This window comes from Mirounga angustirostris, unplaced genomic scaffold (genome assembly GCF_029215605.1).
Source record: "Mirounga angustirostris isolate CCGP_5_RB_7025 unplaced genomic scaffold, mMirAng1.0.hap1 SCAF_2, whole genome shotgun sequence".
Lineage (NCBI taxonomy): Eukaryota > Metazoa > Chordata > Mammalia > Carnivora > Phocidae > Mirounga > Mirounga angustirostris.
The window spans coordinates 117,964,244-117,976,744 of NW_026991710.1; the positions used below are offsets into that span (position 1 = coordinate 117,964,244).

The 12,501-nt window shown below is 42.6% G+C and overlaps 1 protein-coding gene across 2 annotated transcripts in view; it reads right to left on the bottom strand.

The window, feature by feature from the left end:
• Positions 1-12,501, bottom strand: part of TBC1D9 (TBC1 domain family member 9) — a 120,439-nt gene that overhangs the window by 93,186 nt on the left and 14,752 nt on the right. The gene's annotated exons all lie outside the window — the stretch shown is intronic.

The window sequence follows — 12,501 nt, forward strand, 5'->3', positions numbered from 1 at the left end:
CGTGCTGGGCAGGGAGCCTGCTTAGGATTCTCTCTCTCCCTCTGTCCCTCCCCACCCCCTAAAAAAAAAACAACACTGCTTTTCAACCGCATAGGCAGCATTACTTTCTGAATAAATTTAAGATAACAAAAGTCACAAAAATAGCAAGTGATGGTATATTTGTGAAATGAGACCAAACGGGCCTGATTAATGCAAGGTCACTGTGCAGTTTCCAGGGTCAGCTGGCCATTTCTGCTCTACCCTTCTCTCTTACCACTCCCTCAAAAAGTGCTAAGGAAAAGAAACCGTATACAGGCTAAGGCCAGAGTTGGTCTATTACTGGTTTGAGAGGTGACTAAAACATCCTCGTCCAGCTTCAGCTCCCTGAAGCTCTGCAATAGAGAAAAATGATGTAGGAAGTACCACAGGAGCTCCAACGTCACATGGCTATGATGTAGCCCAGAAGGGCAACCTCATCAGCACTGCTGAGTACACGTTTTTGAAGGATTTTTCAAAATTCCCTTTGAATTTAGAGTAGGAAGGTTTTCTATGATTCACAATCCAGAAACCGCTTTTTTTAAACCCCCAAATTTCTACATGCCAAAAATACCCTAAGTTAAGTCAAAAGACAGACGGGGAAAAAAGATGCAACTCTGATCAGACAAAAGGCTCACATCCTTAATATATAAATAGTTCCTAAATATTGCTAAGAAAAAGAGCAGCCGCCCAATAGAAAGGGAGCAAAGAACAATAACAAGACAATTTACAGAAGAGGAAAGAGAAATAGCTTATAAATATATGGAAAATGTTCAATATCACTTATAGGAGAAATGCAAATTAAAAACATACTGAAAGGGCGCCTGGGTGGCTCAGTTGGTTAAGCGACTGCCTTCAGCTCAGGTCATGATCCCAGGATCCTGGGATCGAGTCCCGCATCGGGCTCCCTGCTCTGCGGGGAGCCTGCTTCTCCCTCTCCCACTCCCCTGCTTGTGTTCCCTCTCTCGCTGTGTCTCTCTCTGTCAAATAAATAAATAAAATCTTTAAAAAAAATTTTTTTTAAATAAAAAAATAAATAAAAATAAAATAAAATAAAAACATACTGAAATACTATTTTCACTTATCAGAATGGGAAGAATCCAAAGTTTGATAACACATTCTCTTTATAGCCAGACTGGGAAAAAGGGCACTCCTCACATATTGCTTGGGAGACTGGAACTCAGTAAAACCCCGCGGGAGGATGATTTGGCAACATGTATCAAAATTCCAAATGCAAGTACCCAATGGCCCAGCAATTTCATTTCTTGGTATTTATCCTACAGTTATGTTTCACTTGGCTAAGCAACATTTACACGATTATTTATTGCAGCATTAGTTTTACAGTAAATGTTTGAAAACATAGGGGAGAAGTTAAATAAACGATGGATTTGCCATATAGTGGAATAATAGGCAGCCATAAAAAAAGAAAAAAGAATGGTGGCATTTTATGTCCTGAAAGAGGAAGACATACTATTCACTGAAAGAGTAAGGTGCAGAAAAGCCTTTCTGTACAAGGAGTTCAGGGAAAGGTGGGCTAAAGCTATATACTGGTGTTTGCTTGTATGTGCAAAAAAGGATCTGGGGAAGGGGCACCTGGGTGGCTCAGTCGTTAAGCATCTGCCTTCAGCCCAGGTCATGATCCCAGGGTCCTCGGATTGAGCCCCGCGTCGGGCTTCCTGCTCAGCAGGGAGTCTGCTTCTCCCTCTCCCTCTGCTTGCTGCTCCCTCTGCTTGTGCTCTCTCTCTCTGTCAAACAAATAAATAAAATCTTTAAAAAAAAAAAAAGGATCTGGGGAAGATACACAAAAAATGAATATAGTGGTCACCAAGAGGGAGGAACGGGGCTGAGAGAGAGTGCAGTGTATACCTTTTAATATTTTTGGGTCTTTGAATCATGGAAAGGTTATTATTATTCAAAACTTACTTAAATTCTAGGAAGTGTCTTCCTGACTGTTGAAGATGTTCTTCCCTGAGAACATTAATAAATCGTTAACCTCAAGAATTAGAGGATACCTGAGGGAAAACTGCTAAGGGTCATCACTTGTAGTCTCTTCTTGTCTTGTATAGCTTCCCGAATATGAATTATGTACCTTAAAGGTGAAAATGTTCTCACAATCCCCACCCACAGTAGTACCTTTCCTTGAAATGGCATTACTTACCTACACACAAGCACAGAACCAAGTATAAACTTTTTATGCTCAAAGCTCATTTGCAATTCTAAAACCAAAATGTATGGGGCACCTGAGTGGCTCAGTCGTTTAAGCATCTGCCTTCGGCTCAGGTCATGATCCCAGGGTCCTGGGATCGAGCCCCACATTGGGCTCCCTGCTCGGCGGGAAGCCTGCTTCTTCCTCTCCCACTCCCCCTGCTTGTGTTCCCTCTCTCGCTGTGTCTTTCTCTGTCAAATAAATAAATAAAATATTTTTTTTAAAAAGTCTCTCGAAACTAAACTTTTTTTAAATAAATAAACCAAGATGTATTTTCGAATTAAATACAGCAGAATTATGGAACCAAGAAAAATCTAAAATAACCACATTATAATTGAAAGATGAGGTTTATTTGTTTGAACTACACTGTCCCTTGGAGCAGGAATCCTGTATAGGTTCTCTGGGATTCAGTATACTGCGTTACCTTTGGTTACACAGTACGGTGACTCTCCCACCATCTTCCTCTATTCACATTCAGGAAACGTTTGTGTAGGTGTTGTGAAATCATCAGACCTTCCTCTGGCCAAATGTATCTTTGATGTATTCACCTTCTCTGTCACTTTCTCAATGGCTGAAAACAGCTGATATGGAAGTATCAGACATAAAGCCAAGTGCTACCTGAGCACTGAAATTGGTATCATTCATAAAATGGTCCCTCCAATAACCCAGGATAAACTTGTATTAAGATTATTTTATTCATATTATTAATTTTTAACATCAGTGTGTCTTCTTATATCAGGACACAGAATGTCGCCATTCTTTTCTTTTTTATGTCTGCCTATCATTTCATTATATGGCAAATCTATCATGTATTTATTTTTTTTTAAAGATTTTATTTATTTATTTGACAGAGATAGAGACAGTGAGAGAACACAAGCAGGGGGAGTGGGAGAGGGAGAAGCAGGCTTCCTGCTGAGCAGGGAGCCCGACGCGGGGCTCCATCCCAGGACCCTGGGATCATGACCTGAGCCGAAGGCAGACGCTCAACAACTGAGCCACCCAGGCGCCCCTCTATTATGTATTTAACCACTCCCCTATGAACAGACAATTATGGTGTTTTCAAACACTATAAAACTATAAAACTAATGCTTCATAAAAATTATGACAAGAACTCAGGCTGAGAGTGAACCCAGACTCTAGGATGCAAAACACAACTGTAATCAGTTACTATGTTTGAGAGATGGTGCCTCTACTCATTGCCCCAGTTGAAGACTCTGCCCTGGTTTTCAAGCTTCTGAGGGGTCAAGTCTGGCCCCTGAGTCTGCCATCATCTTCGATGCCCTCTTTGGGTCACTGCCCACAGCTGTGGAATAGCCTGGTCCCATTCCTGTGCCTACGTCCAGGCTTTCAAATCCCAGCCTGGTGCAGAGTCTCAAACCACCTATGGGCTAGGATAAGGGTGTGGATGATCCCCGATGACATAATCCCCATTTAGTACAAATAACAAATCTCCATAGAGGGCACATGCATTTCAATCTGCATTTCCAAGTCTCTCTCATTAAGTCTTAACCAAAACCAAGAAACTAATTTCAGCATGAAACATCTGTGCAGGTTCTTGCTGAATCCAGTCTCTCAAGCGTAGGGATGATGTCATATATTTTTGCATCTTCAGTGCCCAACAGGTGGTAAACACCTAATATCTGTTTGATGGATGAGTGAGTCAGTGGATGAATAAATGAATGAATGGGGGATGAATTAGCAGAGAGTAAAAATAGGGAAAATGCAGAAAAGAACTCATCCAACTATACTGCGTGCTGGCAGACTCTACTTGAGACATAGCTGGCCTCTCCTTTATATCTCTAACATCTCTTTGATTACACAGAAGCAGTATTACCCTTTCCTAATTAAAATCTTTCTCCAATCATATTATTCTTTATTATATTTTTCTGATAGACTATGGTTTTTAGAGTTTTTGTGTCCATTTATTTGTAAAGCCTTTGCAGGTATATTATAGAGAGTCAGTCTGACATTTGGCCCTCACCAAGACTAAAGCTAAAACGAGTAGATTCTACTGGACCTAAGTTAATAAAGAATGTAATGTGGTAAACACTTTTCCATCAAATGGTACAGTGATTATAAAGGTCACTGGCTACATACTTCAGGCACATTCTTTTGATACCACGTTCAACATCAGTCAGGAATGTTGGTCACAATCCAATCTAAGAAGGAAAGGAAACAATTTTCTCCCAAGTTCAAGCAGCTTCTGAACTACGTGAAGGTCTTCATTTACTTATTTATTTTACTTCAAATGGTAGAGAAGTAACTGTTCTGCCAAAGCTTTAGATTAAGTTAGCCACTTTAGAAAAGGTGGAAATCTACTTCCTTTGATGAAAATGTAGGCTTAGGTAATACAAATAAATGGAAGTTATGTACTGCCATTCTGGGGTCCATACCAGATTCTTCTGGCAGTGTTTTGTTCCCCTTTGTATCTTTCTCCTTTTTGGGTTTTCTCTATGTCACAGTCCTCATTCACCATAGCTATGGAAGTGCTGTTAACCGGTTGCCCCATCTCTCTGTTGACATTTCAGGTTTCACATGATAACACAGTGAAGCCATCTCAGTGGATTTCAGAGTGTGAAGCCCTCATAAAAGTAATGGGGGTAAAGGTGTACATCAGGTAATCTGCTTTCCCTAAGATGTTAGGGATGCACATGGTTTGAACAAATCCCTAGTTTTAATGAGATTTAACTACCGCTAGAAGACTCTGATGATGTGGATAGGAGACTGCGTTCAACCATATTCCCCAAGTTCAACTTGTCCACCGCAACAGCCAAGAGCCCACTGAAGGCACTAGGGGAGGTGGTAACTTCCGTTCTATTGAAGAAGCCCTACTTTCCTTCTTCCTGGTTTTCAAAGTAGAATAAAAAACAATGATGCAACAGGATATTCTCCCTTACCATGTTCCTTTATAAAAATCTCCCTTTTGAGCAATTATTTCATTTGGGATTTGAGCAAGCACTCTATTTTGGAGGGATATCATCACTGACTTGTCCAAACATTTTTGTTGTGACCTCTGTAGGGGCAGAGATTATGTCTTCCCCGGCATAGACTCCTGGCTACTTTAGACACAAAAAACCTTCACCTGCTTGGTCTCTTCCCATAACTTCATAGAGCTTCACCCTTTAGTCCCACTCTTCCTGGAGGCACTCAAAGGCTTTGTTTGAGTGCTCAGTCCTTGACATAAATAACAAGGCTGCTTGGGTCTATCATGAGCAGCTCTCCCTCATCAGACCACTCTGACAATCAACACCTCTCCAATAGCCTGGTGTGTGTAAGTTGGCCACTCTGAGGACAAGGGCACCTGGTCAGGAAGAAGGCCTCCACCCTAAGCGGTTGGAATCAGGGGAAATCAAACATCAGATACCCTGACAAATGACGGATCTGATGGCACTGTCTACCTGAGAAATCCACAAGAAACAGAACACGCATCTGCTTGCACACCAAAGCCACCGACACACAATGGTAAGGAGCTGAGCACCACAGGTGGCAAATGTGAACGATGGGTCCTTTCCACCCCAAAATGGAGAACACTGCAGATAGGCCTTCTTACTGCCAGAACAATCACTGTCCCCCTCAATAGGCTTTGAACTGCTATTCTAAACAATCAGTCAGGGGCACATGGGTGGCTCAGATGGTTGGGCATCTGCCTTTGGCTCTGGTCATGATCTCCAGGTCCTGGGATCAAGCCCCATGTCAGGCTCCTGGCTCAGTGGAGTCTGCTTCCCCCTCTCCCTCTCCCCCCTGCTTGTGCTCAGTCTCTCTCTCAGATGAATAAATAAAATCTTTTAAAAAATAATCAAACACTACTTACCTGTCTTCAACAAATTCAAGTCAAATGAGTTCAATGATATCTATCCATTATCCAAAGATGGTCAGCCACATTGTTACCCACACCGTGGGGCCATTTAAACTTGCTTTTGAGGTTCCAGAAATGCAAAGGGGAAGGGAGGTAAGCTGGAAAGTGTTTCAGCAGGTGGGCTCAAGGCAGACTGCCTGGGTTCATACACCACTAGCTCAAGCACTTACTGGCTGAGTGACCTAAGGCTCAGTTTCCTCCACCCAAAAGCGGGGATAATGGTAAGTGCTACTTTTGGGGCTTCTGTTAGTCAAAGGAGAACACCAGACTCTCAATAAGTATTCAACTGGTATTACATATTATTATTATTAGGATCACTAATTATTATGAGGAATCTCACTGCCCAAATCCAGACACTGTCTTCTGACTAACCTATTAAAAAAAAAACAAGACTTTGAAATCACCAGAAGATTGATTCACAAAAGGGTAAGTGGTTTGCAAGCTGGTGCCTGTCTCATGGAAGAATACCCAGTCTAAACCCGTGCAACCTCACAGTAAAACAAAACTAAGCTAAACATCTGCAAAGCACCTCATCGAATCCAGACTCATAATTCATCTGATCTTAGTGAAAATCCTGAGGAGCAGTTATCTTTCTCACTTTATACCTGTATGAAAAAACTGAAACTGGTAGCATTGGGACTCAAAGCCCAATTTCATTCTTTTTTTTTTTTATATATTTATTTGACAGAGAGAGCACAAGCAGAAGGAGAGAGAGGGAGAAGCAGGCTCCCTGCCGAGCAAGGAGCCCGACGTGGGACTCGATCCCCGGACCCTGGGATCATGACCCGGGCCGAAGGCAGCCGCTTAACCAAATGAGCCACCCAAGCGTCCCAGCCCAATTTATTTCTTATTCCAAATCCTCTTCTCTTTCCGCTACACCACGAAGTGGAATTGCTTCTTAACTGGTGCTTTGGACCTCAAGGCAGAAGCCAGTAAGTAGCATGGCTACTTGGAGACTCTACTTCTTTCCAATAAGGGAAACCATCTAACGGAAGGAGTGGAGTGCCATGGGTAAACGTCCCCACTCTCACTGCCCATTCTGTAACTTCTCTTCATCAGAGCCATGACTTGCTGAGCTCTTGCCAGGTTCCGAGTGTTGTCCTCAACACTTGCCATTTGCCCCAAATCACACCAGACTGGAAGTGAGAAGTAGATTTCAAACTCAAGTACTGGGCTGTTTTAGGTCTCGGAGCAATGTATGCACTGCAAAAAGGTACCTGAGTAAGAGGGATGGGTGGTGGGTGGTGCTGAAATGTAGCCCTAGCTCCATGGGGGTGGGGCTGTGCCTTCCCAACAACACAGCTCAGAAGGGACACCTTGTTCGAAGCGCACAAGGCCCTGTGCAGGACCTGCTCAGGAAGCAGCTCAAAGCCATGCTCTTAAACACAAGTTTATACTCTTAAACACTACACCACTGTCCCTATGGGGAGTACCCGTTGAAAATATAAACTCAAAAGAGCACTGATGAATGAATGAATAATGCATAATAAGTAATGGATTCTAAGTTATTAAAGGGGAGTGGGATTTAGAGGCACGGGGTAGATTATACCTTAATCTTCGCTGTCCTAGACAGCAAGTCTCCATGGACAGTTGCTTATCCTTGTCAGGCACCTGCCATAGGCCTTGTTTGGAAAGAAAACCAAACACTAACAGGTATCGTTGTACAGCTACAAATACATTCAATTTTGCAAATGTGTTCTGCCTTAATAGGTAGATACTAACGTAAGATGTCTCAAATACAAGAAGACCTTTGGGAAATCAGAACACCTTTCCCAATTAGGACACTGTTATTGTTTATTCATCCAAGTTCTAAACAAAACATTGCTCAGTTCCCATCTCATCTCATTAAGTGTTTATTGCATTAATTGAAATAAAATCTGGTCTTGGTCAGCTTGCATCAGCCACACCACCACCAGTTAGAAGCGGTTTCGATATAGAACTCAAGTCTTTCCAGAGCTGTTTATACCACAAGATGTAACACTCCACCAAGCCCCAGTATTCCCTCACTGTTACCAGGAAACCAGGTTTTCTATGTATGGAAAGTGTGATTATTAGAATCAGTTAACACTTTGGGGCTAATTTCAAAGCTGTTGAATAAACAGCAAGGAATGAACATTCCTATTGATACATTCCAACCAACAGCATCTATTTGTAAATTGTAATAATAGGCATTATGGTGAAACTGTCCAATACAATTGCCAGTGTTAAGTAACAGCTAGCTCAGGAAGGCAGGGACTCGCCAAGTCTGCCCTGGTACCATCACTCCTGATGGTCTCCCCGACACTGGGATGAAGGCCAGTTTCCACTTATCACCTTGCACTCAAAAAAACTACAATCATTGGTCATAGTATAGTATAGCATAGTATTTCTATAACCATAAACTACATCTCTAGTAAAGCTGGAAAAACAAACAAACCGAAACAGGCTGAGAGGACTGTATGTGTCAAAATATTTGGGAAAAGGTGTTGCTTTGTGCAATAAAGAATACTCCTGGGGCTCCTGGGTGGCTCAGTTGGTTAAGCGTCTGCCTTCGGCTCAGGTCATGATCCTGGAGTCCCAGGATGGAGCCCCGCATCGGGCTCCCTGCTCCGTGGGAAGCCTGCTTCTCCCTCCCCCACTCCTCCTGCTTGTGTTCCCTCTCTGACTGTCTCTCTCTCTCTGTCAAACAAATAAATAAAATCTTAAAAAAAAAAAAGAATATTCCTAAGTGTTTAACATTTTAAAAAATTGACCTTTACTATACAGACAATATCCCTCTTCCTTCCAATCCCTCCTTCCTCGCTCCCCTTCCAAAATCATTATTTGAGTTTAAAATGCCAGGAGTTATTAAACATCCAGGTACTAATCCCTCCTTTATTTAGCTGGTGTCAAGATCAGACTTGCCCTGAGGAAAACAAGAAAAAGTCTTCCCAGAGAAATTCTGCTTTCTGAGAGATGTTTTCCAGATCCTTCAGGGGTTTTGGGGTAGGGAGGGACTGTAAGTCCTTCTTAATGCCTGGATCTTCATTTTCCCTGTTAAAATTCAGCAAACAACCCAACAACTTGGAACTAAACAACATTAAATTCTTACTATGTGTGTTTAAACACACTCATTTCTTCCCGATTGTACCCGGGAGCCTGGTAAGCTGGACAAAGGGCCACCCAAGAACAGGTAGGCAGGCTTCCTCCCCATTTCCTGCTTTGATTGTCCCAGAATGAAATCATAACAAGGTACATGAAACTGTCTGTGTGTGATGTAAAAATAATGCATGATCTACTCCCAAAGAAATAAGCAAGTCAGTCAGTTTCACTTAGATTTAAAAAATACAGAACCTGACAATTTGCCATCCCAGACAGTTACTGAAAGCAAACATTTTTCTTTTCTTTTCCTTTCTCTTCTCTTCTTTCCTCCCCTTCCTTTCTTTCTTTCCTTTATTTCTAACGAACGTCTGTCTGCTCCTGTGGGCAAGTCTGTCTTATTTACGCACTGTTTTCACTTGGTGCTTGCTGCTACCGAGCTGACTGGCCACCCGGTGGATTCAGGATCCAGTCACTGCGGCTATTCCTGATTTGGCTGAGTGGATGGAGGATTCTTTGGAAATACAAAATCCTGATATCCTATTAAACCTGACTGATGCTTCCAGCCTCCAAAGCACTTTCAGTATCTCATTTGATCCTCACAATGAACATGTCAGGTGGTTAGGGGGACCATCCCCCTTTTCAGATGGAAAACAGACCCAAAGAAGTTAAGAACGGTGGTCACACATTTAAGAGACAGCATTGCTGGGTCTCCTTCCATTCTAGAAACCCCTTTAAGATAGCAACCACCAAAAATGTTTAAACTCTTTCACTACAAACATAATTTACAATGAAGAATAAGTACAGAATTTCTTTTTGTCAAACTCTTTCTCTCTGCCATAAACAATCTCAAATAGCAACAAATATTCTCTTTGACATTTACATTCTATTTGAAGGGCATCTCCAAGACCCTTTCAGAGATGACTATCCCCATTTACTAGTGAGCTTTTTGAAAATACTCTCTCTCCCATTCTGTATAAGAATTCTAGATCCTTTAAGACAAAGATCTACCTGGTAAATAAGAACAAGGAAAAGGAAGTATTCAGCTAAGGATTTTAAAAATCTGTGTGCTCTTCTAAACTTTAAAAATGTGGGTTATAGGGCGCCTGGGTGGCTCAGTCGTTAAGAGTCTGCCTTCAGCTCAGGTCGTGATCCCGGGGTCCTGGGATCGAGCCCCGGAGTCCCAGGATTGAGTCCGGCATCGGGCTCCCTCCTCCGCGGGAAGCCTGCTTCTCCCTCTCCCACTTCCCCTGCTTGTGTTTCCTCTTTCGCGCTGTCTCTCTCTGTCAAATAAATAAATAAATAAAATCTTTAAAAAAAAAAAATGTGGGTTATAAGCACAATAGAAACAGAAACCTGCAAGTGGCTTTTTTTTTTAAAGATTTTATTTATTTATTTGAGAGAGAGAGAGCATGAGAGGGGGAGGGTCAGAGGGAGAAGCAGACTCCCTGCCGAGCAGGGAGCCCGATGCGGGACTCAATCCTGGGGCTCCAGGATCATGACCTGAGCCAAAGGCAGTCGCTTAACCAACTGAGCCACCCAGGCGCCCCCCACAAGTGGCTTTTAAAAGCACAAGTGCTGAAGTTTAGTATAGCTGTTCATCCAAAGGTATATACAGTCCCAGTAACAAACTGAAAGGTCCACAAAAGGCAAAAGAGCAAGGAGGTATCCTCTGCTGCCCGGAAGTTTCTATTGGCACTAAGAAAGGGGAGACAGATCACAACACATCTAATATTTCTACCCGGGGTGCAACGTACGTTATTAAAATTGTGAAAAAGTCCTAGGGTGTTTGCGTGGTCAAACACATCCTGAAATTGGCATCATATGGACAAAACTAGCAGGACTCCAAAAAAGAACAGCCCATACATCTATGAATCTTTTCAAAAACAAAATGACAGGAGGCCTTTATGAAGAGTCCATGGAATCTGCCATGAAGATGGGGTTGTCAGATGAGGGGGAAACTGGCTCTTACCGGGGAGAGAGCAAGGAAGAAGGGGACCGTGGTCTCTCAGACACACAGATAAGAACAGATAAATAGTTAAAGTCACAGCGCAGATGGCACCCTCTTCCTAAAGATCACAGGTCACACTCGGGCAATAATCTCGGGCCAGCATTGAGCAACAAGAGGTGGTCCAGCTGCAAAACAGGGAGTAGTAAGAAAGAGGAGCCTGCAGTTCTTATTCTGAGGATTAGCCTCCTGGCAGCTAAGTCAAGTGCAGTGCGTGCTCTGTAATGATTAGCCATGCCATCTGCTTAGATCGGCACAATGACAGCCCAATAGCTGACCTGAAGAGAGCAAAAAGGAAACGTCAACTCACTGGTCTATATTGTAGACTCCATTCCTCCCGCCACTTGCCCATAGAGAAGGAGAATTAGCAAGGGAGAAACGGGGGAGTTACCTGTTAGAGCTTCGTGCTCTACATCATTACAGAGCATCCCAAGGAGGGCTGCCTGCGAAGAGCATCTGTAGGGAAGAGCCAGCTCCCTCCCCTCTCCCCCTACACACACACACACACACACACACACACACACACACACACACACGGTTTTCCCCACCCTAAGAAACCAAGAACTGTAGTTGAACAGTCTCACATCTGGCTATCGAGCTAAGAGTAAAAGAAGCACCAGCATTTTTATCACTGTATTCAAAGACAGTGATGTTATTACTATTGTTTCAACAATATAGAGCAACGGAATTACCCGGAAATGGATAAGCCTTCTTATAATCCATAGTGATCCTGGTACAAGCAACAGCAATAAATTCCTGAAAACTGCTTTGGTGGAAAATTCAGCATTGAGAAAGGGAAGACTCCACGGAATTAGCTCTTCATTTATTTGATTCACAGTCCCCTTTCAGTAGCTCATGGAAGTGGCGGAGCCTCAGCTCTAGAAAAATACACGCTCCTAGTGAATTCCCTAAGTCTTGTGCATGATTTCAGGCCATTCAAGGACCTCCTGAAATCCCCACCAGCTTAAGTATTTCTAAAAGAAAAAAAGGTCTGAGGAGTACAATCCCATAAAAAACTCATTATTTTTATATACACGGAGAAAAGGAGGGAAAATCTTTATGACATCTGACATACATTACACTACTAAAAAATCAATACTGTATGTCAAGTTGACGTATTTCCTCCTTGGTGGCCATAAATTCTTTGAGATTGACCTCATTCACAATAAGCATGGATACTGGTCTTCTTTGTGGAATATTCATACAAACAGGCCTTTCCCTTGTCTGTCCTCTACCCAGACAGTCAATGCTTCTTGACTGGAATGGCTCCATACTATGGTCCCAAAGACAGTTTGCTAGAAAACTGGAAATGGGAAAAGTTTGGAAACCCTTTTAGGAAAATCCAGAGATGGTGTTCGG